This window comes from Pteropus medius, unplaced genomic scaffold, assembly GCF_902729225.1.
Source record: "Pteropus medius unplaced genomic scaffold, Ma_sr-lr_union100, whole genome shotgun sequence".
NCBI lineage: Eukaryota > Metazoa > Chordata > Mammalia > Chiroptera > Pteropodidae > Pteropus > Pteropus medius.
In genome coordinates, this window is record NW_024350323.1 from 1,057,118 (window position 1) to 1,083,435 (window position 26,318).

General features: G+C 35.8%; 1 protein-coding gene and 1 pseudogene across 13 annotated transcripts in view; one reads left to right on the forward strand and one right to left on the reverse strand.

Moving 5' to 3' along the window:
* The window catches only part of EDA (ectodysplasin A), a 274,580-nt gene that overhangs the window by 67,305 nt on the left and 180,957 nt on the right, over positions 1 to 26,318 (forward strand). The gene's annotated exons all lie outside the window — the stretch shown is intronic.
* Positions 6,238 to 6,356, reverse strand: LOC120583625 (uncharacterized; annotated as a pseudogene).

Genomic DNA, 26,318 nt, shown 5'->3' on the forward strand with positions numbered 1-26,318 from the left:
CAATGAAGTCATTCAATAAACATTTGTTGATATACTATGTGCCAGGCACTGTGCTAAGTGCTTATGATAAAGGGTGAGTAATAGAGCTAGTAGGGAAGTTAGATAGCTAAATAATTTTGATACAATAAAATGAGTGTGATAGGAGAGGCATGTGAGCACAAAAGAGAGGTTACATCTGCCTGTGGTGCTACTGAGAAGGTGGCATTTGAGCTAAGTGTCTAATGATTACTCAAAAAATATCTTGTGGAGAAAGGGCAGATGCGCATTTCAGATAAAGCAAATGAGAATTGAAGGATTTGATGTATTCAGGGGTCAGATATAATTTGGCATGGCTAGAGTGTAGGATGTGAGAAAAGAGAAGGGGATGGAGTGACAGACTCAGCAGGAGAAGTTGAGGTCCTTAACTTGAGAAAGGGAAGAGGGATTTTAAGCAGAGGAGTTGTGCAGAACAGAGGGGAGAGGAAAGGTAGACAAATGCATTAAGATGCTAGTGCAATGGCTCAAGTGAGAAATGTTGGAGGCCTGTTGGAGGGCATTGGCAGTGAACATGGAGAAAAGAGCCCAGATTCGAGAGGTGTCACAAAGGTAGTAGACAGAATACATCCATACCTCTTGGTATAGAGGTTTCTCGTCATAAATAAATGGATGATCCACATCTGTTTTTCTCTTCCTAATAAACTGCACATTTAGAATACCCCCATTGGGTGAGGGTTTAATGAAGGAACCAGAGCAAATACAGATCATATATGAACATATATCAACTAAGTAAAACTGAATACATCTGGGTGGAAATTGATGTGGATGTACTTAGGATTTGGTGAAGTGAATAACTGGATCTGAGTCAGTTTGGTCAGACTGGATATCCTTGGATGACTTTCCTGGCCTCTCTTCTCTCCTTAAATCTCCATCACATCACTTCAGCTCAATTTTCTCCTTTCACTGAGAAAAAAGAAAGCAATCAGTTGTGAACCTCTAAAATTTTCTATTCTCACACCTACTCATCTACTTGTATGTGTGCCTGTTTTTTCTACCTTCTCTCCTGTAACTATAGATAAACTGCCCATGCTTTTATCTAAAGCCAACCCCTTCACCTCTGCACTAGATTCCATCTCTTGTCTACGAAAGGGCATTGCTCCAGCAATTATTCCCTAGTTCTTCTCTTTCTCTCACGCCTCACAGACAACCCATTAACAATTCTATCAGCTAAACATTCTAAATATATCCAAACTACTTCACATCCTCTCCACCGCTACCACCGTGATATAAACCACCATTATCTCTGAACTAGATTATTTCAATAGCCTCCTAACTGGTGTCTCAGCTTCCGCAAAGCAGCTGTAATGGTCCTTTTAAAACATAATTCAAATCTTCTCACTCTTCTGCTTCCATTGGCTTCTTATCTCAACAGTCCTTAACATAGCCTACACAAAGCTACCTCTTTGATCATATTTTCTACCACTCCCCCTTATTCTCAGTACCAGTTAAACATGCCAAGCATGTCTTGGGACCTTTGCACTTTCCGATCGCTCTGGAATGTCTCCCTCCCACCTCCACACATGCACACTATCTGGTTTGCTTCCTTGCTTCTTTTGGGTCTTTCTTCAAATCACAGGCCATCCTGTACACCTTTCTGTCCACTATCTTTGTTTGACGTGTTCTCCTGCTTGATTTTTCTTCAACTCTTTTCTACTACTTTACATAGTTTCCATTTATTTATTTGTTTATTCCCCTTAAAATGACAGTATTCTTTCAGGATTGGGGTTTTGTTTTGTTCACTGCTGTATCCGCAGTACCTAAATTTATTAGGTGCTTGGTAAATATTTCTGAATGGGAAAATAATGAATTAATCAGTTCATCCATCCTACAGATGAGTCTTGAGGGGGATTTTCAAAACATGAAGGAGTATGACTTGGTGGAAAAAAGGCCATGTCATTTACCAAGACAAGACGTAAGAATGAACTCCTGAAGTTTGAGAGACAGCAAGCACACTGTCTTACTACTATGAAATGACTGCTAAGATGTGAATGGAAGTGGTAGCCTTATCTTCTTGCTTTCTAAATTCTATCCAGTCTTCAAACCCTCAGATCGTACCTCTCTGGGTCCTCCTTTGACATTTTAGGTTTTACCTTTACAACTAGACTGTTAGTTACTTGGAGGAAAGGACTTTAGTTCACTCTTGTGTACAATACATGCTCAAAAAGTTTGCGCGCGCGTGCGTGTGTGTGTGTGTGATGTTGGAAATGGAAATTGCCCTGTGACATGAGTACTTTAGTAAATAAAAGGGTCTACCTTCTGTGACTTTGGATCAGTGCACCAGAATGAAAAATATTTATGAAATCTAATGAAAAATAACCCTCTCCCTTATTGATTTATGTAAGGTAGTGCTGCTGAATATGTATTAACATCAACTTTCTGCTTTTATCCCAGGATGATAGTCATACATGTCAAATTTCATCAAATTGTTTACTTAAAATTGATGAGTTTTATTATACTTTAATTCTTTAAATATTTGATAGAATTCTCCAGTGAAACCATGTCAACCTGGAATTTTCTTTGTTGGAAAGTTTAGAACTATAAATTCAATTTATTAGGTATAAAACTGTTCAGGTCATCTGTTTCTTTTTGAATGAATATTATTATTTTGTATCTCTCAAGTAATTGGTCTTTTTCAACTAAGTGTTGAATTTATAGGCATAGAGTTGTTCATAGTCCCCCTTTTTGTCTTTTTAATGTCTGCAGGATGTGTTGTGTTAGCCCCACTTTTATTCCTGATATTGGTAATTTGTGTCTTTTTTCCTTTTATTCTCAGTTTGTAAGGTAGAGATTTATCAATTATATTCATCTTTTAAAGAACCAGCTTTTTATTTCATCAACTTTTCTCAATTAAAAAATTGATTTTTCTTCTTGTAATTTTTACATGTTTTATTTTGTTTATTTTGAGCTTCATTTGCTATTTTTTTCTAGCTTTATTAAGTTTAATGCTTAGATTATTGAATTGAGACCTTTCTCCTTTACTGATATAAGCATTTATTGCTATAAGTTTCCCCTAAGCACTGCTATGTTGTTGAATAAGAGTGACAAAAATGGACATACACGTTTTGTTCTACACCTTAGGGGGAAAACATTAAATCTTTCACCATTATATTGTTAGCTCTAGATTTTTTAATAGATGATCTTTATCAGACTGAAGAAGTTTTTTTGTCTATTCCTAGTTTGCTTAAAGTTTTTTAAATCAAGAATAGATCACTTCATACATTATATAAATGCCTAACCACTATGCTGTACACCTGAAACTAAAATAATAGTGAATGTCAACTCTAGTTGAAAAATAAAAATTTAAAAAGGCAAATGATTATTAGATTAAAAAAATAATAGATGTTGAATTTTGTCAAATGCTTTTTTTGTACCTAAGACGATCATGTGCGTTTCTTTCTTTATCCTGTTGATATGGTGAGTTACATTGATTGATTTTTGAATATTTTCTAGAAGATTTTTACCCCTGTGTTCATGAGAGATATTGATCTCGTTTCCTTTTTTATAATATTTTTGTTTGGCTTTGGTATCAGGATAGTAGTAGCCTCATATAAAATGTGTTGGGAAGTTCTCTCTTCTCTTGTGTTTCCTGGAAGTTTGTGTAAAGTTGATATTTTTTGTCCTTAAATGTTTGGTAGAATTTACCAGTGAAGCCATCTGGACTTGAAGTTTTTCTTGTTGGAAGGTTTTTAACAACAAATATACTTTTAATATAGATGTGCAGCTATTTGGGTTATCTATTTCTTCTTCGCTGAGCTTTTATAGTTTCTATTTTTCAAAGAATTGATATATTTTGTCTAAGTTGTCAAATTTATGGGCATAGTTATTCATAGTTTTCCTTTATTATCTTTTCACTGTTTGTAGGGTCGAGTGATACCCCCTTTTTATTTTGTGTTTTATCTCCTGTTTTCTTGGTTTGCCTGGCTATAGGTTAATCAACTTTATTGATCTTTTAAAAGAATCAGATTTTGGTTTGATTAAAAATAGAAACATAAATAATTTCATTGAATTCTACCCTTATCTATATCCTTTCTTCTTGCTTTGGTTTTAATTTGCTGTGTTTCTCTAATGTTTTAAATTGGGAACTTAAGTTACTAATTTTATTTAGTCCTTTGTGCTCTTCTAATATAAAAATTCAATAGGATAATTTTCCCTGTCCATTTTGCTGTAGCTACACCCCAGAAATTTTAATATGTTGATTTTTCATTTTTATTAAGTTCAAAATATTTTAAACTTCTCTTGAGAATTCTCCTTTGACTTGTGGGTTATTTAGATGTGTGTCGTTTAATTTCCAGATATTTGGGGCATTTTTGCATATATTTGTTTTTAATTTCCACTTTATTTCCATTGTGGTTAGTGAACATACTTTGTATGATTTCAGTTCCTAAAAATCTTTTTGTTACACCTATTCGGGTGGCTGCTATTGAAAGACAAAATAATAAGTATTGCTGTAGATGTGGAGAAATTAGAACTCTGTACACTGTCAGTGGCATTATAAATTGGTGCAGCCACAATGGAAAACAGTACGGAGGTTCTTCAAAAAATTAAAAATAAAACTACCACAGGATCCATCAATCCCACTTCTAGATATATAGCCAAAAGAATTGAAAGCAAGGTCTCTAAGAGATATTTGCACATCCACGTTCACAAGTCACAATAGCCAAGAGGTAGAAGCAGCCCAAATGTCCATCGATGGATGAATGGATAAAAAATGTGGTCTACAATGGAATATTATTCATCCTTAAAAAGTAAGGAAAACCCCATGACACCTAACATTGTATTGGTTTTTTAGCCCCCATGCTTACCTTAAGATGGTGGTAAACTCAGTCTCAGTTGAAATTACCTGAGGATTTCACCATGCTGTATTTATTTGTTCAACTGGTTTTCCAAGAAGCATTAGCATGCAAAGGTTAGGCTTGGCAACTGAATAGCTAAATTTGAATGTCAATGCAGATATTTACCATATACATGACATTGAAGATATTACATTGTAAGCTTTGGTTTCCATGTTTTTAAAATAGAGTTCCTAATAATCAAGTATCTGTTTTATAGAAAGGATGGGAGTATTGAGGAAAATGAAGCATGTAAAATTATTAGCACAGAACTTGGCACACAGTAAGTGTCTGATAAAGACAGCTCTTGTTATAGTTGTTGATAGTGGTGTTGGTGGTATTGTTGAACTGTCAATGGTGGGAATTTACATCCATTAATTTACATTTTATCTCACTGGAGCATGTAATCTAGCTGAAAACCCCATTTGACTGAATTGTAAAATCTTAAACTACAACAAAGAAATCCTGCTGTCACATGCTACAACATGAATGGACCTTAAGGATATTATGCTAAATGGAATAAGCCACTCATAAAAAGACAAGTTCTATATGATCCCACTTATATGTGTAACAGAATAGAATAGTGATTACCATGAATGGGGAGGACAGAGAAAAGGAGACTTGTTTCATGGGTATAATGGGTATAGAGTTTCAGATTGGCAAGATGAAAAACTTCTGGAGATCTGTTGCACAATGTGAATATACATAACACTACCGAATTGTACACTTAAAAATGGTTAAGATGGTAACTTTTATGTTATGTGCTTTTTACTACAATTGATAAAAAGACTTTTTGAGGTTCATTTTATGTATTCACCAAGATGTGGTGAATACTCCTTGTGCACTTGTAAAGACTATGTACTCTGTTCTTGCTGGGTAGAGTGTTCTATAAATGTCAATTAGGTAAAGTTGATTAATAGAGTTGTGTATTTCTATATGCTTACTGATTTTCTGTCTACATGTTTTATTGATTGCTGAGAAGAGTGTTAAAATATCCAACTATAATTGTTGATATCCCTATTCTTTTCAGTTTTATCACTTTTTGCTTTATGTACTCTGAAGCTTTGTTATTAGCTGCATACATATTCATGATTGTTTTGATTTCTTGCTGAATTGATCCTTTTATCATTATGTAATGTTCCTATTTATCCCTGGTAATACTCTTTATTCTGAAGCCTACTTTGTCTTATTTTAATATAGCTACTTCAGCTTTATTTGAATTATAGTTTAGATGATATTTCTTCATTTTAATTTAATTTAATTTAATTAATTTAATTTAATTGTTTTTTAGGTGAGGCAACCCTTGGTTGACCTCACGGATTGCAAGGACCTTGTCAGCTTACAATCCTTTATTTATTTTTTTTATTTTTTACACCTACAGCACCTGGACTTCCTAGGTGGTCTCCCATCCAAGTACTAACCAGGCCCAACCCTGCTTAGCTTTTGAGATCAGACAGGATCGGGCTTGTTCAGGGTAGCATGGCTGTATACCCTTACTTTTATTTTTAATTCATATGTCTTTATATTTAAAATTGGTTTCTTGTAGACAACATGTAGTTTTTTAAAACCAGTTTGACAATCTGTCCTTTATTACATATACAATATACATTCAGCGCAACTATTTTTATGGCCTGACTTTATTCTACCATTTTATTATTTATTTTCTGATTTGTCCTCTCTATTCTGTCTCCCATTTCCTGCTTTTTTTAAATATTAGAGTGATTTAATAGTCCATCTTAATTTATCTATTGGTGATTTTGCAATATCTCATATTTATATTTTGGTGCTTGCTCTATGAATGACAAAGTACATACCTAATACTATGAGTTAATGTTGTACCACTTCAAGTAAAATGTAGATGCCTTACAACTGTATGGGTCTGTTTACCAGCTCCACTTTATCATTGTTACATGTATCACATCTACATACATTGAAAATTCCACATACTGTATTATGAGTCTTGCTTCTAATATTCGTGCAGATTTTAAAGAACTTGAGTGTAATTTTTAATATTCACAGGTATTTACTATTTCTGTTGCTCTCTCATTTTTTAACATCAAGTTTCTATCTATCATTTCCCTTCACCTAGAGGAATTTCCTTTAGAGGAGATCAGCTGGTGAAGAATTTTCTTTGTTTTCCATCATCTGAAAATGTCTTTATTTCGCCTTGATTTCCGAAGATTATTTCACTGTATACAGAAGTTTTGGTTCACAGTTTATTTGTTTAGCACTTTAAATATGCTTTTCCACTGTCTTCTGACCCCATGGCTTCTTATGGGAAATTCATTATTGTTTTAATCGTTTTTCCCCTATATGTGATGTGTAATTTTAAAGAATAAAAAAATCTTTGGTTTTCAGCACTTTAGTTATGATGTGCCTAGGCATAGTTTTCTTTGATTTATCGTGCTTTTGTAGTTAGCTGAGCTTCTTAAATATTGTACACATTCTTTTCACCAAGTTTGAGAAGTTTTCAATCATTTCTTCAAATATATTTTCTATGCCCATTTCTATCTCTTCTTCTAGGATTCCAATGACATGACTATTAGTACTTTTGATGTTATTATTTTTTTCCCAATATTTTTTCAACTCTGTTACTCTTATTGGATAATTTCTGTTGATATGTCTTAAAGCTCACTGACCCTTTACTCTGTCATTTGCATGGTACTATTGAGTCCATCAGTCACTTTTTAAAAAATTGAGATCTTATATTATTCAATTCTAAAATTTACATTTTTGTTCTTATAATTTCATTTTTTTCTGCTGGAATTACTATCTTTCCATTCATTTAAAATGTGTTTACCTTTACTGCATGTAGCATAATTTCAATAGATATGTATTAGTTTTCTATTGCGGCATAACAAATTTTCAGACACTTAGCAGCTTCAAACAACACACGTTATTTCCCAGTTTCTGTGGGTGAGGAGTCTGAGTATGGCCTAGCTGCTCAGGGTCTCACAAGGCTGTAATTACAATGTGTCACCTGAACTACATTCTCATCAGGAGATGGGGGTCCTCTTCCAAGCTTACAAAGTGGTTGGCACAACTCAGCTCCTTGAAGCTTGCAGCTTGCATCTCCAAAGCCAGCAAAGAATCCCTCTCTGTAGTCCGTTAAGACAGTCTTATATAACATAATCACTGAAGTGAAATCTTACCACATTGCCACATTCTATTGCTTAAAAGCAAATCACAGATACAGCACTCAAGGAGAGAAGATTACACAAAGCTGTGGCTACTAGGAGACAAGAAATCATCAGGAGGTCATCTTAGGATGTTTGTAATAAGCTGCTTTCAAGTCTATCAAAATTCCAACATCTTGGTCATATAGGGTATAGCATCTGTTATTGGCTTTTCCCTTGGAAATTGGTTACACTTTCTTGGTTCTTTGCATGTTGAGCAATTTGGGATGTATCCTGGGCATTGTGAAATTATATGTAAACTATGGGTCACATTATAATCCTGTAGAGAACTTTTCTTAGAAGGCATTCAACTAAGTTAGGTTCAGACCACAAGTTCTATCCTGCCTTCTGTGGATGAGGATTCTAATTTCAGTTCAGTTTTCCAAGTCATTAGTTTTCTGTTTTATTTCTGTTCTGTGCAGTGTGCCACTCAGGTGTTTGAATATTGGGTGGAAGTTTAAGTCTTAGTTTATCCCTCAAAGTATTGTTATGATCCTTTGGGTCTTTCCTGCACATGCACACTTAGGGATGAGCACAAGACTGGTTCATTCACAGAATTAGGGGATCTTTTTCTCTCTCTCCTGTACAGAATTTCCTTCACAAGCCCACTCTTGAGGCCATGGGTGCTCCCTTTTCTGGTTCCTCTGGCCAGAAAGACAAGATCTCCTTGAATTTTTAGCTGCTCACACAGCCATCACTACCAAACAACTCTATGACTAGACAAAGCTGTTAGAGAAAACAAAACAAAACAAAACAAAAAAAAACAATAGAATTACCCTCCTCACTCTGTGGTCTTTTTTATGGTTACTCTGCCTGGTAACACAGGGTTTCCATTGAAATTTTCACCAGTCATACCAGTGCTCTACTGTGCAGTTCTGCAACTAGGATCCACCCTCAAAGAAAATCTGCAAGAGAAAATAAATATTGGACATCCACCTTGGTGCAGGCTCCTTTCTCTAAGTTTTAAGTCTCTTTCACAATATACCTGCTTTTTGTTACTTTTCACTCTTCACGTACTTGATTTTTTGTATTTTGTCCATCATTTTTAGTTGTATCTACAGGAGAGATAGGCTGTGGTGGGCTTTCTCCATCTTGGCCAAAACTTGTACTCATCCTTTCACTTGTAAACTAACTGAATATTTATATTTCAAGTAAGCTCTCTCAGAGACAGCAAAGAGTTTGCTTGTGTTTTTTAAAAACTCCAGTTTGACAATTTATGGCTTTTAATTTAAATGTTTAGATAATTTTTATTTAATGTAATTGTGGTAAAATTTGGGTTTGAATCTACCATTTTGCTCTTGGATTCTATTTTTTTCTATCTGTTCTCTAGTTCTTTTATCCTCTATTTTTGCTTTCTTTTGGAGTAATTGAAATTTTTATAATTTGACTTTATCTCCACCATTGTCTTATTAGCTATACTTCTTTGTTTTTAGTGGTTACACTAGGTTGCATTTATTATAGTCTTCCTTAAACTTTTATACTACTTCACATATAGTCTAAGACCTATACAAAGATATGCTTTTTTTAAAATTAAGTTTACTAGGGTAACATTGGTTAATACGATCATATAATTTTCAGATGTACATAATCATTTGACATCTGTATATTCTATTGTGTGTTCACCACCCAAAGTCTAGTTTCCTTCAGCTACCATATATATGATCCCTTTTACCCACTTCACTCTCCCCCTAAACCCTATATTTGACCCCCCTTTACCCCATCTACCACCTCCTCCTTCCCGACCCCTAAACTCTGGTAACCACTAGTCTATAGTCCATGTCCATGAGTCTCTTTTTGTTTGTCCTGCTCATTTGTTGCTTTTAGGTTTATATCCCACATATAAGTGATATCATGTGATTTTCAACATTTTCTGTCTGGCTTATTTCACTTAGCATGATTATGTCAAGGTCCATCCATGTTGTCATAAATGGCAGTATTTCATCTCTTCTTATGGCTGAGTAATATTCCATTGTATATATGTACCACAGCTTCTTTATCCAATCATCTATCGTAGGACACTTTGGTTGCTCTCATGTCCTGGCCACTGTGAATAATGCTGCTATGAACATTGGCGTGCAGATATCTTTATAGATATGAGTATTCGAGTCACAAAAATATACTTTTATTTGCCCTTCCCACCCTTCATGCTATTGTAATCCTGCATACATTTTACTTCTACACACGCTATAAACCCCACAAGGCATTGTTAGCATTTTTGTTTTAAACAGTTATTTATCTTTTAAGGAGATTTTTTAAATTATAAAAGGTCTTTTACATTTACCATTTATAGTATTCTTCATTCCTTTACATAAACCAAGTTTTCTTCTGGCATCATTTTTCTTCTGCCTGAAGAGCTTCATTTAAAATTTCTTAGAACATAAGTCTGCTGGTAATGAATTCTTTCAGCTTTTGTTTGCCTGAAAACATCTCTACTTAGTGCTCAATTTCGAAAGACAATTTCGCTGGGTCAAGAATTCCAGGTTGGCAGATTTTTCTTTCCTTATTTTAGAGATATCACTCCACTCACTGTCTTCTAAATAGCATAGTTTCTGATAAGATATCTGTGATCATTTTTACCTTTGTTCCTCTATACAGGCAGACCTCTGACATATTGCATGTTTGGTTCCTGACCACCTATATTGTGGTCTACTAAGTGTGCAATATCATTATGACTAAAAATGTACATACCATAATTTAAAAATGCTTTATTGCTAAACAATGCTGTCATCTGAGCCTTCAGTCAGTCTTAATCTTTTTGCTGGTGGGATGTTGTAAAAAAATGCAATATCTGCAAAGTACAATAAAGCAAAGTATGCCTATATAATATGCCTTTAATTTGGATGCTCTTAGCATTTTCTCTTATCACTAGTTTATAAGAATTAGATTATAGGTGCTTTAGTGTGGTTCTCTTTATGTTTATCTTGCTTGAGATTTGTTGACCTTGAATTTTCAGGCTTATCATTTTTAATAAATTGATAAATTTTTGGTCATTGTTTTTTTCTACCTTCATCTACATCCAGGAGTCCAATGATCTGTTTTTCCTTTATCTTTAGTCATTTTTCTCTCTCTGCTTCATTTGGGGGTGGTTTCTATTGCTTAGTATTTAAGTTTACTGTTCCTTTTGTGCAGTGTCTAATCTATAGTTAAATCTCATCAGTATTCTTTTCATTTTAGATATCATATTTTTAATCTGTAAGGTCAGTAGTTATGTCTCCTATTTTTTTCCTGATTCTACTAATTTGATTATTTTCTCTGGCTTTGTCAGTCTAGCTAAAAGTTTCCCAATTTTGTAGAACTTTTGAAATAACCAATTTCTAGTTTTATCGATTTTTCTCTTTTTTTTTTCTCTTCCCTGTTTCACTGATCTTCTCTCTAATCTTTATCATTTAATTTCTTCTGCTTGCTCTGGGCTTGGATTGCGCTTCTTCTCCAATGTCTTAAGGTAGAAGTTTATTGATTTGAGATCATTCTTCTTTTTGAATGTAGACACAGCTCTACCTCAAGCATTGTTTTAGCTGCACTCATAAGTTTGGTATGTTGTGTCTTCATTTTTATACATCTCAAAACACTTTGTAATTTTCATTGTGATTACTTCATTGATCCATGGATTTTTTAGAATCGTATTGTTTAATTTTCACATTTTTGTGAATTTCCCAAATTAATTTCTGTTATTTATTTCTACTTTCATTTCATTGTAGTCAGAGAACATACTTTGTATGATTGATGTTCCTTATATTTATTGAGGATGGTTTTATGGCCTAGCATATGTTTTATAAATGTCTAGGATATGTTCTGTGTACACTTGAAAAGAATGTATATTCTGCTCTTGTTGGATGAATTGTTCTATTGGTGTCTGTTAAATTTATTTGCTTTATAGTTTTGTCCACGTCTTCTATATCTTTGTTGATCTTTTGCCTAGTTGTTCTAATCATTATTGAAAATGGGGTATCAAAGTCATCAGCTATTATTATTGAATTGTCTATTTCTTCCTTCAGTTCTGTCAAATTCTGCTTCATGTATTTTAGGGCTCTGTTGTTAGGTAAATACATGGTTTATAATTATTATTCCTCATGGATCAACTGTTTTATTTTTATATAATGTACTTGTTTTTCTAGTAATTTTTTTAAAGTCAATCTTTTATATTAGTACAGCCACTCCATCTTTCTCAGATTTTTCATGAAATATCTTTTCCCATTCTTTTACATTCAACCAACTTATATCTTTGAAATCTAAAGTATATGTCCTATAGGCAGCATAGAGCTGGATCTTGCTTTTTTAACACAGTCTTACAATCTCTGACTTTTGATTGGATTATTTACCATTCATTTTTAAGGTTATTGATGTAGTTGGATTTACATCTGTCACTTTACTTTTGGTTTTCTGTCTTGTACCTTTTCCACTTGTATTTGCACTTTGATGCTTTCTTTTGCACTAAGTGAATATTTTCTAGTGTAATAATTTAATTACTTTTATGATTTTTTCACTATAATTGAGTCACTTTACTAATTGTTGCTATAGGGCTTACCATATACATCTTAATTTATCATAATCCAGTTCATATTTTTACTGACTTAATTCCTGTGGGATATAGACGCTTTACCCATATATAGCTCTATTCCCTTCTCCCCTTTTCGTATTATTATTGTTATACATGCTACATCTACACATGTTACAAACTCAATTATACATTGGTATATGTATCATCTTATATAATTTATATTTTTTAAAAAACTGAGATAACAAAGAACTGTTTTATATTTGTAGAATTTATTACATTAACCTTCCTGTTACCATTCTGGTTTTCTTAATTTTTTTCTCTTTACATTTATCTTAAAGTTTATTGAACTTCTTGTATATGTAGGTTAATGTTTTTCATTTTTCACCAAATTTGGGAAGTTTTCAGTTATTATTTTTTCTAATACTTGTTCTGCCTTTTTCTGTTTCCTCTTGATACTCTGTATACATATGTTAGTATATTTAATGGAGTTCTGCATTGCTCTGAGGCTTTGTTTGTTTGTTTGTTTATTTATTTCATGTCCTTTGTTCTTTGAATTATCTAATCTGCTGATCTTTCTTCAAGTTCAATGATTCTTTCTTCTGCCTGACAAATCTATTATTGAGCCTCTCTAGTGAATTTTTCACTTCAGTTATTGTATTTTTCAACTCTAGAATTTGTCTTTGGTCCTTTTTTAAGAATAATTTTTATCTATTTCGATTCTGTGTTTGATAAGGCATTGTTATAACTTTCTTTACATTTTAAATCATGATTTCCTTTAGTTTTTTAAAACATCTATACTATTTGCTTTGAAGAATTTATTTGTTGAGTCTGACGTCTGAGGCCTCTTGAAGCGTTTCTATTGCCTATTATTTTGTTCCTCTCTATTAGTCATACTTTCTTGTTCCTTTGCATATTTTATAATTTTTTTGTTGAAAACTGGACATTTGAGATGACATATTATAGCAATATGAGTACTGATTACAGCCCTCCCCTTCTAGGGCTTGTTGTTGTTTGTTGCTTATGACTTGGCTATACTATTTCATTGAAGTCTATTTTTTCTCACAGTGTGACGCCTCTGGTGTCTCCTCAGAGGGCACAAGTTTGTCATGTGCATAATCACTTTGAGATGGCAGCGGTTTTAGCAGAATCCTATTTCAGTGTCTCTTTCTCTGATCTCTCTGTTATGGTGTCTGTCTCTGTTGCTATCGTAGTCAGCTATTACTGTCAGTAATTGCCACCTGATTTATTGTTTTTGACAATGCACTGGGGCATAAATTGCTCCATCTGATCCAATTAAATTCAGGCTCTATTGCAGGGGTAGTGTTGAGACCAATAATTGAGATTTCTTCTGATCCCAGGAAGCCTCCTGTTAACTTTACCTTTCCCTGGTTATATCTGTTTGGCTTCTAGCTGATGTATGGTTTTGCTATCATGGAGCAACCAGTCCTTTCTTAAGAGCTTATCACCAAAATCTACATTGTTTTCCTCAGTGCTCTGAGGCTTGAACTTCCTCATGCTCTGCTCCAAATAAAAGAATAGAGGACTCCATAACTTTCCTCTAGGAGAGTTATGGAGTCCTCTATTCTTATGGCCTTTCTGTGCCCCTGGGAAAAATGCCTACCCTCGGGGTCCTCAACTCATGGACTGTGGACCGGTACTAGTCCATGGCCTGTTAGAAACTGGGCCACACAGCAGGAGGTAAACAGTGGGTGAACTAGCGAAGCTTCATCTGTATTTGCAGCCGCTCCCCGGTGCCAGCATCACAGCCTCAGCTCCACCTCAGGTCATCAGGCATTAGATTCTCATAGGAGCACTGGTCCCTGGTGCTAAAAAGGTTGGAGACCGCTGATCTACCCCATTCCTCTAGGAGTAGAGGTTGAGACAGTGGCCTGCTCCTCTCACATCCCTGCTTTATTCATGGTGTGCTGGGTGGAGATGGTTGCTTCTGGACTTCTTGGTTTTCCTCTCCTGGTGTGGAACCTTATCTTTTAAGTTAGCTGAGATGAAGGCATTTGAGGCCCAGTATTGTTGGCCTGCCATGCCTGGAGTAGAGTATCTGCCTTACAAGTGGTAGCAGGGTGGAAGAAGGCTGTCTTTCAGCCATGCCCACCCAAATTAGAGCTTCTGAAACACATAGTTGCGAGATGATTAATGTGGGAATGCCACTCATCCCCACATGACACTGTAACTCTAGGTTGTGAACTGGGAGGAGAGAGAGCCCTGTGTTGTTGGCTGCAGCTGCAGAGTAGAGTTTCTATCACACTGAGCTGGGGGGTGGGGACAGGGGATGGATCAAATCTTAAATGCAACAGAATCTCATTGCTCTTACCAAAATTTAGTACATTTTCTTGAAGAAATGTTTCTTCATTTGTTATTTACACTTTGGACAATTTCCAGAGACTTTTAATGGTTGTTACCTTTTAAAAATTTTTCACCACTTATATGGTTCTTTAGCTGGGTTGAAAATCTGTTGAGTTCCTTTTGCCACTATCCTAGAAGTCGTTTCCCCATCCCTATTTTTTCTGAAGGTTTTATCCCTAGCTTCGAATAGCTCCCTCTCATGCATAGGCAAATTTGGCAATCAACCAAGGACTCAAAGGGGACCTCTTTGTAGCTCTCTGGATCTCATACTCTATGCAGTTCTCTTGTCTCCTGTACTCTCCTCCACAATTTCAAACCAAATTGACCTCTCTGAACTCCATTCTCTGCCTCTTCAACTCATGGAGACTACTGGGCTCTGTTTGAATTCCCTCTCCTTGCACTGTGGCTTAAAAGCTACCTCCACACAGTAAACTGGGGCAGTAAATGTATATACCTTGTTTATTTCCCTTTTTAGAGGAATTACAATCCTGTGCTACATGTTGTCAAATATCTTTTTTTAAAAAAAATGTTGTTTTATATCTTTCTTTCTGGTTTTCTAGTTGTTTAAGGAGGGAGGGTAAATTTGGTCCCTTTTACTCCGTCTTGGCTGGAAGTAGAATTCCTGGTCTAGCTCTTCTGCTACTTTCTTTTGGCATAGTGATTAAGAGCTGAAACTGTAAGTTTGAATTCTGCCTCCAGTGGTTAAAACAAGTCACTTCACTTTGCCTCCTCTTCCTCTTCTACAAAGTGGAGATAATAAGTGTACATCCTTTCTAGTGTTGTGAGGATTAAATGAGTTAATATTTGTTAGGTGTTTCTGATGGGATATGGTCCATAGGAAGTTGAAATAAGTTTTACCTACTATTACCAGCATCACCACTGCCACCACCACTATTACTACTACTGTCTTTACTTCCCATATATCAGTGGGGAAATTGCCTAAGGTATCACTTGTGGTAGGGATATAGAAAAGGATTGGACCATAATATCTAGTAGTTACTGCTAAATATTGACATTATTTAGCAGTTGAAAATTTGTATGTATGGACTCTCATTTATTTGTATTAATGTACAGACTTAAGATGGTAGACTTTTAGAGCTGGAAGAGATCACTTGTGTCGATTCACTTACTATGCACACAAGGAAAGTAAGGGCTATACAGCTGATTCCCTGGGCTAAGATTACATGAGAAGTCAGTCTCTAACTTCCATTAAGTGTTCTTGGTGTGACACCATGATATTTTGGCTTTCTGTAACTAATGCCCTCCTCGACCACCATCCAAGTGAAAATGATGCCAGTATGTTTCTAAAATTGTGTGATTTTAAAAAATTGAAGTATAACCAAAGATAGTGTTAACTATCCATATAAAGTCTTAGGGTAATTCACTCCAGGTAGGTGGATGTGTCTAATACCTAGGCATTAGCAGAATATCCATGGCCTGTTTTTTATTTTATAAAGAGCTGGAAATAGTTTAGGGTGGCTAATTTTGGAAATGTGTTAACATTTCCATCTGGTCTGAATCAATGAACTTAAACTTCATGCTACATGAGATGGAGACATTTTATGAGACACCAGATTTAGAGACTGTTATATAATGTTCCCAGAATATTCTTTTGGTGTTATAAGAGAAGTTTAATTACTTATCTGGTCACAAATGATGTGATGTCAGTAATATCTGATGAAGAAAACAAGTGGATGTCTCCTGTTGATTTGGATACCCTGCTTTGAGCCCTCTAGCCTTCCCTGTATGAATGATGTATCTTTCAGGAAAACAGTGTATTGGCGTTTTACTCTTCAGCATATCAAGGTGATATAATAAAACTGACAACTTGTTATTGAACATTTGTGTGCCAGGCATTGTGCTATGCCTTTTAATGCATTGTCTCATTTAATCCTTACAGACAACAATTAGAAGTAGGTATTATATTCCAATTTTACAGAGGAGGAAACTGAAGCTCAAAAAGATGAAGTATCTATTCCAAGATTACATAGCAAGCCAGGAGCAGATAGATATGGAATTCTGACCCAGGGTGTCTGACTCTGAAGCCCTGTGCCTCCCATAAGGCTTATCATTGGAATTATTACTATACTCTTTGGTTCATAGCACTACTATCTAATGCATGACTCTACTGCATGAACTCTTAAAGCAATGTTATAGATAGTTCGGCATATCTTTGTACCCAGAAAATTAACAGAGAAAACAGGTAATTAAAAGTTGCATGTTATTTGATTGATTTAGAAGTGAGGAAGTAGTATGTTTTCTACAAATATTCTTTCTGGAGAGAGGCTTAGGAAGGCCAGGACTAAAACAATTGTAAATGGTGGAAAGAAAGCATTCTCTTAAGTATGACCTTGACTTAAACACTAATTCTACTAAAGAAATAGAAGTGGCGTAGGGCTTGCTTATGAGTTTCAGTTTTCTTCTCTGTAAAATGGGATAATCCAGTTTCATGGGGGAGGTGGATAAGGGTAAAGGAGTGATGAAAGGAGATTTGACTTTGGGTGGTGAACACATAATGAATTATACATATGACATGTTATTGAATTGTACACTTGAAACCTATATAATCTTATTAAGAAATGTCACCCCCCAATAAAGATAAATTTAAAAGGTTTCATGTTAGATAAGAGTTTAATGAAATAATGCAAGGAGCTAGAGAAGTACTCTGGACTGTACCCCTCGATGGTATTCACTCACTGGTTTTACCAGCCAGCAGATGATCTTTGAGAAGAGGATGTTAGACACTAAGCAAAAGACACTGTGGTTTATAGTAATAAGAGTTGTGGGGCAAGGAAGGTAGTACTGCTAGGTACTTTATATACTTCTAATCTGATCCTCATAATGGTGCTTTAAAGTAGGTGATGTCATCCACATTTTCAGTTAAAGATTTGAAACTTAATTTCTTGCCTAAGGGCACAAGCTGGTATATTCTTGTAGAATTTGGCAGTCACCCCCAGGTCTGCCTACTCTAGAACCCATGTTTTTTACTCTCTCTCACTCTGCCTACAGTGGTGTCCAGATAGCACCAACCCTGAAACTAGCTCCTCTTCATCTCTGCTTTGGATTTCTGAATAGAAAAATTTATTTCTTCATCACTTTTTTTCCCCCACTGTAGAACTATATGGGATATTTTAGATCACATTTAATTGATTTGGAGTCTGTGAAAGACAGGAATAGGGATCTTTGAGCAGTTTTCACATACTAATTAATATATCCAATTTCTATGATTCACCTTGGAATTCTATCAACATGTGATAATACTCATCATTTCATATGGACCAGAAGTTATGATATGTTTTCAGTTAATAAAATCTAAAGAATGATTAATAAATGCCATTTGTTTAGGAGATTGAATCTTTCAGAAATGTGGTCCTTTGGAGGATAATATAAGAACATTTGGTAGACAGGTTTGGAAGTCACCGCACTAATAGATAAGAGCAGTAATTCTTGTAGTTAATACTATTTGAGAGTGGTGATCATGCCATCTAATGATTCTGCCTCCTGTCTTCCATTAACTAACCTTTAATCAGAGCTATCACAAAAGAAAAAACAAATACATGGCTTTGAGCTCTAGAACCTTTTTACTTTTGCTCCTCTGTCCTCTGGAGCATCTAAACAGTCTTTTCTTTGGTAATTAAGAAGGAAGAGATCCCACAAATAAAATACTAAAAGCTTCACTAATGGAGTTGATTTATCAGTATTCCAAAATATCAAGTGTCCTAGAAACATTTCGTCATAAAAGGTAAATTACAAAAAACCAAGATCTACTATTCCTCCCTCCCTCCATCTTTCTCTACCCCTCTCTCATTCTCTGTTGTTTTCTCTCATTCTCTTGCTCTCATTTTCTCACTGTCTCTCTCATTCTCTGTCTCCCCTTTCCTTCTCTCTCTGTCTCTCTCTGTCTCTTTCTTTCTCTTTCTCTCCCATGGTTTGCATTTTAGCTGTGTCTCCTTTATGCAAACACAAAGTAAGAAGTCATGTTTGCTCCAGGTTGCCATGGAAATGTTGCAAATAGGCCTTTTAAAGAAACTGGCCTGATCCATTAGTGAAATCACACCCAGACCTTCTAAGATTGGTAATTTAGGGAAAGTTTCTACATAGATATTATGGCTCAGAACTCTGAAGTTTTAGCTACCCCTGTCAACCTAAACTTCTGTTCTCCTACAAATCATCTTCCTCTATTGTGTCTTCTTAAAGATTTGGGTGTAATTTTATTACAGGAAAGGAGGGTAGGTTTCTTCGGACTTCTCTTATGATTTGATTTCTTTTCTTTTAGCCCACAGAACAGAATATCTTCTGTAACTTCCAGTATGGTCTTTCTCAGAGCAGAAAACAGGGTACAAATTAGAGTCTTGGGCATATAAAATCTGGCTTGAAGGGAAGCAAAAGTGTTTTGAAGTGAGAGGTAAGCAGTCTTAACTCCTATAAGAGAATGCAGATAGGAAAAGATGAAGGTTTTTCTCTGACCAAAAAGAGTTTGTCTCCACCGTCTTGGCACCAGAACAAAGCAGTTGAAGAGAGGCACCAGCCTCTGGATGGTTGGGGGAGAGGTGGGTCATATTTTTCCTGGCCTCTAGAAATGGTGTGAGAGAAAATACTCGGTACTGATGTGGCCCCAAGTGGGAAGGAATTTGATGTCCTGTATAGCAGCAAGGAAGTGCAACTTCAGGAAGGCTCAAGCTTCAGTTAGAGGTCTAACACTAGTAGTGGCTTCTTCCATGCACTGTAATGGGCAGCTGTTTCCCCACTCTCAAAAATATGTTCTGAAAGTCTAGGCACTGGAGATACAGTCATGAAGAGACATAGTCCCTACCCCACTAGAGCTTACAGCCCTACTGGGGAGGGGACAATTTTCAAAAAAAATAGCTAAGAACATGTCATATAATAACTGTGAAGGAAATCAACAGATAATAATGATGGAGAGGATACTTATGATTGGATAAGAGGGTAGAAGACCTCTTTGAGGAGATAACATTTAAACTGAGCCTTATAGCTGGGATAGATGTAGGCACACACCAAGCCAGGAGAGAAAGGGTGTTATAGGTAAAGGAAAAAGTGAGTTCAAAATCCCTGAGATTAGGAAGAGTTTGGCTTTTCTTAGGAACCAAGGAAAAACATGAGTGTTGTGAGATGTCAGCAGAGGCCAGATCACTCAAAATGAGATTTATAGGCCATAGTAAGGAATCTGAATTTTATTCTGAGTGCAGTGAGAGGCCATCAGAGATTTTTAAGGGGGTGTAATTGATCGGATTGTGCTTTAACAAAATTACTGTCTGCAGAGTGGACAATGAATTGTAGGAGTTCAAGAGTGGAAACAGGGAGACTAGTTAGGAGGCAACTGCTTTTCTCAGAGAGATCATATGGTGTTGAATTAGGATGGTAACAATGGAGAATGAGAGTAGTGGAAGGATTTGTGTTATAATTTGAAAATAGAGTCAACAAGGCTTGCTGATGGATTGGATGTGGAGGTAGAGGAAAGGAAAGAAGATTATTTTCTCTTTCTGGTTTTCCTATCTGGGTAGATCAAAAATAGAATGTTGGAATGGTGGTGGTTAGGACTAGCGGGTCCACAAAAGAAAAGCCTGAACGAGGCAGGCAGAGCCCTGGAATTGACCAACTAACAGCAGTCAATTCAACAGCTGCCATGCTGGTAAGGAGGGCAAGTGCAGGAGGAGGGAAGTAGCTCCTTGGGAACTGAAGGTGAGAAGCTGCTTAGCTCACTCCTGTGGTGGTGGAGAGGGCAGTTGGCAGATACAGAAGAGATCCTGCCTGACCCAGGAGAGAATGGGAAAACCTGGAGTTCCAGGATTTGAGAGGAGGATTTCAGCTTTTCTAGGTTCCTTCACTGTGATAAAGATACCTTGATTTTAGCCTCAGGCTAATTAGGATCCAGGGATTCACCTATTGAAGCTGTAATAGAAAAGTCTTTGGAAATGAAAACCACACTCTTCTGCTTATGAAAGGGAGTTGATAGGTAAAGGGACAACAAATTAGGTGATTTGAAAAGTTCTGTTCCTGCTCATCCCTCAGGAGTGTGCAAAGCTTTATTACTAAGGAATATGTTAAAAAGGCCTGTCCTATGATTAGTTATGTGTGCATTATGTAAACAACAGTAGAATCAGTGATGCTGATTGCCTTTAAAGAAGTGTAGTTTTAATATTACTTTTTTAAAAAAAAAGAAAAGGAAAGTAGGGAGTCTTTAGGATAATTGATAAACCAACAACCACCATTTGACTGTCTCCTTAGTAAAGACAGCATACTGTATTGGCTAAAAACAAGGACTCTTGAGCTGCCTAGGTTCTAATCTCTGCTCCACCACTCACTTGCAGTATGATCTTTGGGTCAGTTAATTAACATGATCTAAGCCTAAGGTTTTATCAGCCATAAAATGAAGATAATAGAACCTTCGTCATAATGTTGTATTGATGAGTAAATGTGTTGATATCGATAAAGTGCTTAAAGCAGTATCCCTATTAGTGCTTGCTAAATAAGATTAAATAAACAAACATTTGGATAGAAGGCTAATCAAACAGTGCAAGACTGGCCCAGAATATTAGGTCATTGAGTAAAGTAGGCAGAACAGAGAAAGCAATCAGCTGGGAGTTGAAACACAGGTTTACATTGGCTCTGAAGTAGGACCAGAGGTGCCTGTTATGGCATGATAAGTCTTTTCCTGGCTTCAGGACAGGAGCTGATATAGGCCCCAAGGCAGGTAAGGAATTCCTAGATTGTCTAAGAACACTGAACTATATCAAATATTGAGATAACTCTCTGCTGACATACGATCTAATAGGATATTAGTCTTTGAAAACACTGTTATCCAAAGTTTAATATGACGGCAAATGTGTCGTTTTAGAAACCGTTCCTCTTATTAGGGTTTCCTTTTTTTCTTTGTTTGCGTGTGGGAATGGGGTGCTATCACTTCTGTCAGTAGAATGGATGAAGTAAAAAAAAAAAAAAACCCTTTCTCTTATAGTTTTTTTCTTGGAGAAGAGATGGATTTTCCCCTATTAACCAAGATATTTCCTCTATCACTCCCATTTTTTCCCCAAGTATTTCCACCAAAAAAAAAAAAACTTATAATTGCATTCTTTATATGTTAGAGGAACTACCAAGTGAGGCTTTGTGAGCATCAAATGGCAAAAATCAGTTTCTGTGGATGGATCAGTTTAGTAATTATAAGCAGCACATTTATCTTATTCCGTCTGTGGGGTGCAGCAGAATTAAGGCCCTTTTTAGAGTTAAAGGGCTGCATGGATTTAGAGAGATCTCATCCATCTTCCTTTCTCTAGGCTCAACTCTATCTAAACCTTTCTAGGAAGATGAGCATGTTATTTTTAAAGAGCCTTTGGGAATGAAATTTTGTAACCTTTTTCTAAGTCATTTCTGTGTTTAGGACTTCCACTGTCAGGACATTTTTCCTTTTATTCAAATAAACTCCCATTACAAAAACAAAGATATTTCCATCCCCTCTTGGAGGCTCTGTAGTGATGGTACTTTGTTGCGCTGACATTACTACAAATCTATACAAGCAAATGTTTTTGTTTTTTTTTTTCCTGGCTCTGATTCAGTAACAGCTAGTTTATAATGTGACTGTCTGGTTTTGTGTCTGTTTCATGGGACAAAGAAGAGGATAAACCTGGAGAAGAGGTGAGAAGTTTGCTTTTATGACCTTTACTCATTACTGCTAGGTTGTGATCATTTGCTAATTTGCCATTAACAGCATGAGGTGAACTCCCTTATTTTCTGGTCCTATGGATTGGGAATGTGATTCTAGCAATACACCAATCATAAAAAAAAAAATACTCAAAGAAACAGGAGGATTGGTTGAAGGGACATCAATTAGTGATAAATTCTTACCTGTATTTAACATGAGTCCCTTTTCTCTTTCCCAGTGTCGTGTTAGTCTCCTGGTTCCTTTGATTTTCTCACTTTTCTGAATGAATTGCATGAAAAAGTCCTGGGAGATCCTGCTGGACAAAGAAGAAGCTAGTTAAGCTATGTCTCTTTAGTAATTAAAGGGCATGCTGCAAATAATTTAGTAATTAAAGGGGTGCTGACCAACCTTGGATGATCAAGTGTGATAGCTCAGTGTTAACATTTATTGAGCCAACTTAATTCCAAAGTTGAGAATTAGTTGAAATCTCTCTTTTTTGAATAGTGTTGATTGTATGATTCCAAGAATTTAATGTTAAATCATCTTAACCCAATGTATCTCTTTCAGGAGGCAAAAAGATTATCATCTGGTCTACATTAAAGACTTATTGTAGTCCCTACTTCTTTCTTTATAACTGAAAAGATATCCTAACTTTATTCCAGCAGATACTATGTTAGCTGCTTAATTTAACAGCGACATGTTCATAAGGAAGAAAATCTTACACATGTAATTCTGCAGGCATGGGCACTATAAAACATTGTGAACAGAAAACTGAACTTTCATAATAAAGCTATTGTAGATATTGTCTCAAGATGTCATTTCAATAATCTAAATCTTAATCATCCTGACTTCACCTATCATATCATATTTTATTTTCTGTTAGCCACACACCTCTGAAATGTTCACTAAGGGGCAGTGGTGATGGAATCTACACCTGTCCCGGTATGTTTGCACTGCCAGGTATTGATGGAAGAATAAGTTTAACATACTTTGTGCAAGGATCTGCACATGGAGTCAGTCTTTCTATGGAATATACTATATACAGATATGAACACAACAGTGTCTTTTCCTATGGAGTCATCATTCTCAAGCAATTTGTCTCATTTTTGTTGTGTGTCACTCAAGTAGGATTTATACTGAATTATACTTTAGATGCTAAAACAATTCATGTTTATATCCCTCCAATTCTACTACTGCCATATGCTCTTCTTTGGAACTTTCCTTTAAGACTACTTGTAAATGCCAGGTACAGTATTTAGAATGTGTCCATTTTCGTTTGTATATACAAAGAGCAAGGGTTAGGCATTGTGATTCATCCAGATAATTGAGCATAAGCCTCAAATTCCAGTGGGGTAGGAAGTAAGACTATTGCCCATAGATTGGATGAAATAGGAATCTTGGATGAAATGCTCCGGCGATATAAACTAGATTTTCCTAGAGAAAGAAGATTCAGTGTCAAGGTGTTACGTCTCTGTCTTTAGAAAGAGCTAGTTTGGCAATCACAGTTTACAGATTATCCTAGTGTACTTGCTTCTCCCTCTTTCATTGCCCACATTTTGGCTTTTTCATTGTTGCTTAGACCTTGAGATAGCATTTATATTCAGCAATTTTTTTTGAGAAAATGCTTAAGTATAAACTTAAAGAGACAATTTGTCAAAAAAAAAAAAGATACCACATCTTTTTATTTTCATATCGATACTTATGAAACCAATTGCTGCTGAGGTTGGAAATTGGGATTATATCTGACTCCTGATTTCACATAAAAATTTATGTACTATCTCATCTGTTTATCTTCTAATGCATTTTAATTTTTAGATCTTCAAGTCATTAAACATTTACAGTAATTGAAGAATGAGATGTATTATTCAGGGGAAATCAGTGACTTTATTTTCTTAACCAGCATCGTTCTACTGATATAGCATTCTAACTAATGGTAGCTGGAATATACTCCATTACAAGTGGGCTAGTGTCATTTTTCTGTACCCCAGGATTATCTGTGTAAGATTATCTGTATATTAGCCCAAAGGAAAATGGCTTAGTGTTTTACTTTCATAGCAGCCTCTTGGAAAGTATTTAACTTGATACTGTTATTTGTAAAAAATAGAATGAAGCAGGATGAAGCATGTACATTCAAATGTGTAGCTGACAGCACTCTTGAAAGCAGAAAGTGCTAATTTTTTTACTCTAAAAAAAAAACTGGAAGAGGGCCCCGAATAATTCAGGGGAAGAAAAATGATGCCCAAGTGCAATCACATGACTCAGTGGATAATTCCAGTGAAACCCAGGAAGAACCGTATTAGTGATAGTCTGTAAGTATACACAGTACTTTATAATAGGTTGATTGCACTAAACAAAGAAGAAAATCCTTTCTCTGAGGAGCTTACAATCTAAAGACACAAGTTGATGCGGTGCAATATGGAATGAGAACAATAAGTGAGCCCCATGGTGGGTGGTCTTCATAGCTGAAATGCTTCAAAAACAAGTGCATTCTTGGAAAGGTGGAGGTTGGAGAGGGAGTGGCCCAGGTGTGCAAAGAAGTAGCAGGCTGTTCTTTTGGGACTGGGGGGGCAGGTAAGTAAAAGGAAGGGAGAGTTGGATCTTGTGTCTGAAAAGAGGTTCGACATAAGAATAGGTAAAGAGTCCAGACTGCCATTGGCATGGTAGAGCTTGGTGATTTAGAGAGCAAGGTAAAATGCCAGCAGAGGAGGATTTAGAGCGTTGGGGGAGGTAAACAACATACCATATAAAACTCTGTTACAGCAAATACCACATTTTTAAAGACCCAGATCTGGAGAATGCTTCTTGCAACATGTTCTTGCCAGTGTAAATAGCTTCTACAATCGAGAAAAGAATAGTCCAGAATGGTTTCAAGGAGATATTGTATGTGAAAGAGCTTTGTAAGCAGCAAAACAGTATAAATGTAAGTCATCGTCATATTCTGCTTAGCTTTGATTTTATTAAATTTTTGTTTGGTAAAATACTTTAAGACAAAAAGTTTGCATTAGAACTTCATTTTTTCACAGATGTTGTCAGGAACAGATTTTTAAATAAATGCTTCATTTGTTTCCATGTTAGTTCATTACAAAGTCACATAGTAAATGTTCCCCAAAGGGCTCTGCCTACTTTCTTTACAATTGAACTAATGTCGATCTTCACATAGTGAACATCCTTATTCTTCTCTCCTTCCTGCCCCCTTTTGCTACCCAGCCTCTTTTCTACTTCTGTTCATAAGGTATTTTCCTTAGTCTCACAATACCATTTGCCTCATTGTAACAATGATTTGAGTTAGTTTACTGAGAAATTACTATCATAACAAGATTAACTAATTGGCTGAGAAATGAGTGTAAAGAGAAAATAAATGTAAGAAACTAAAATGAGGTCATGTTAAGGTTTACACCAAGTCAACAGCATTAGGGACTTCATAGTTGTGCCCTAAGTTTGTCTTTGAGTGTCTTAGCAGACAGATCAAGGAGGGAAATATTAGCTGTAAGATTTGCAGGTGTCCATAAGGTAAAATGAACCGAGTTCTCAGAAGCAGCACAGATTTTTCCTGAAACTTGTGACAAATTCCTCCCATGGGTTTTTATAAATGCCAGTTTGGTGAGTTTGGATTTTATCCTGAGGGTACTGGGAAGCCAGTGAAAGTTTTTGATCCAGGGGATGATATACACAAAGTTGTATTTAGAGAAGGTATATAAAAATTCAAAGGAGTGAAGGAAAACTAGATATAGAAGAACCAGTTAGAGATGGGTTCTAACAGT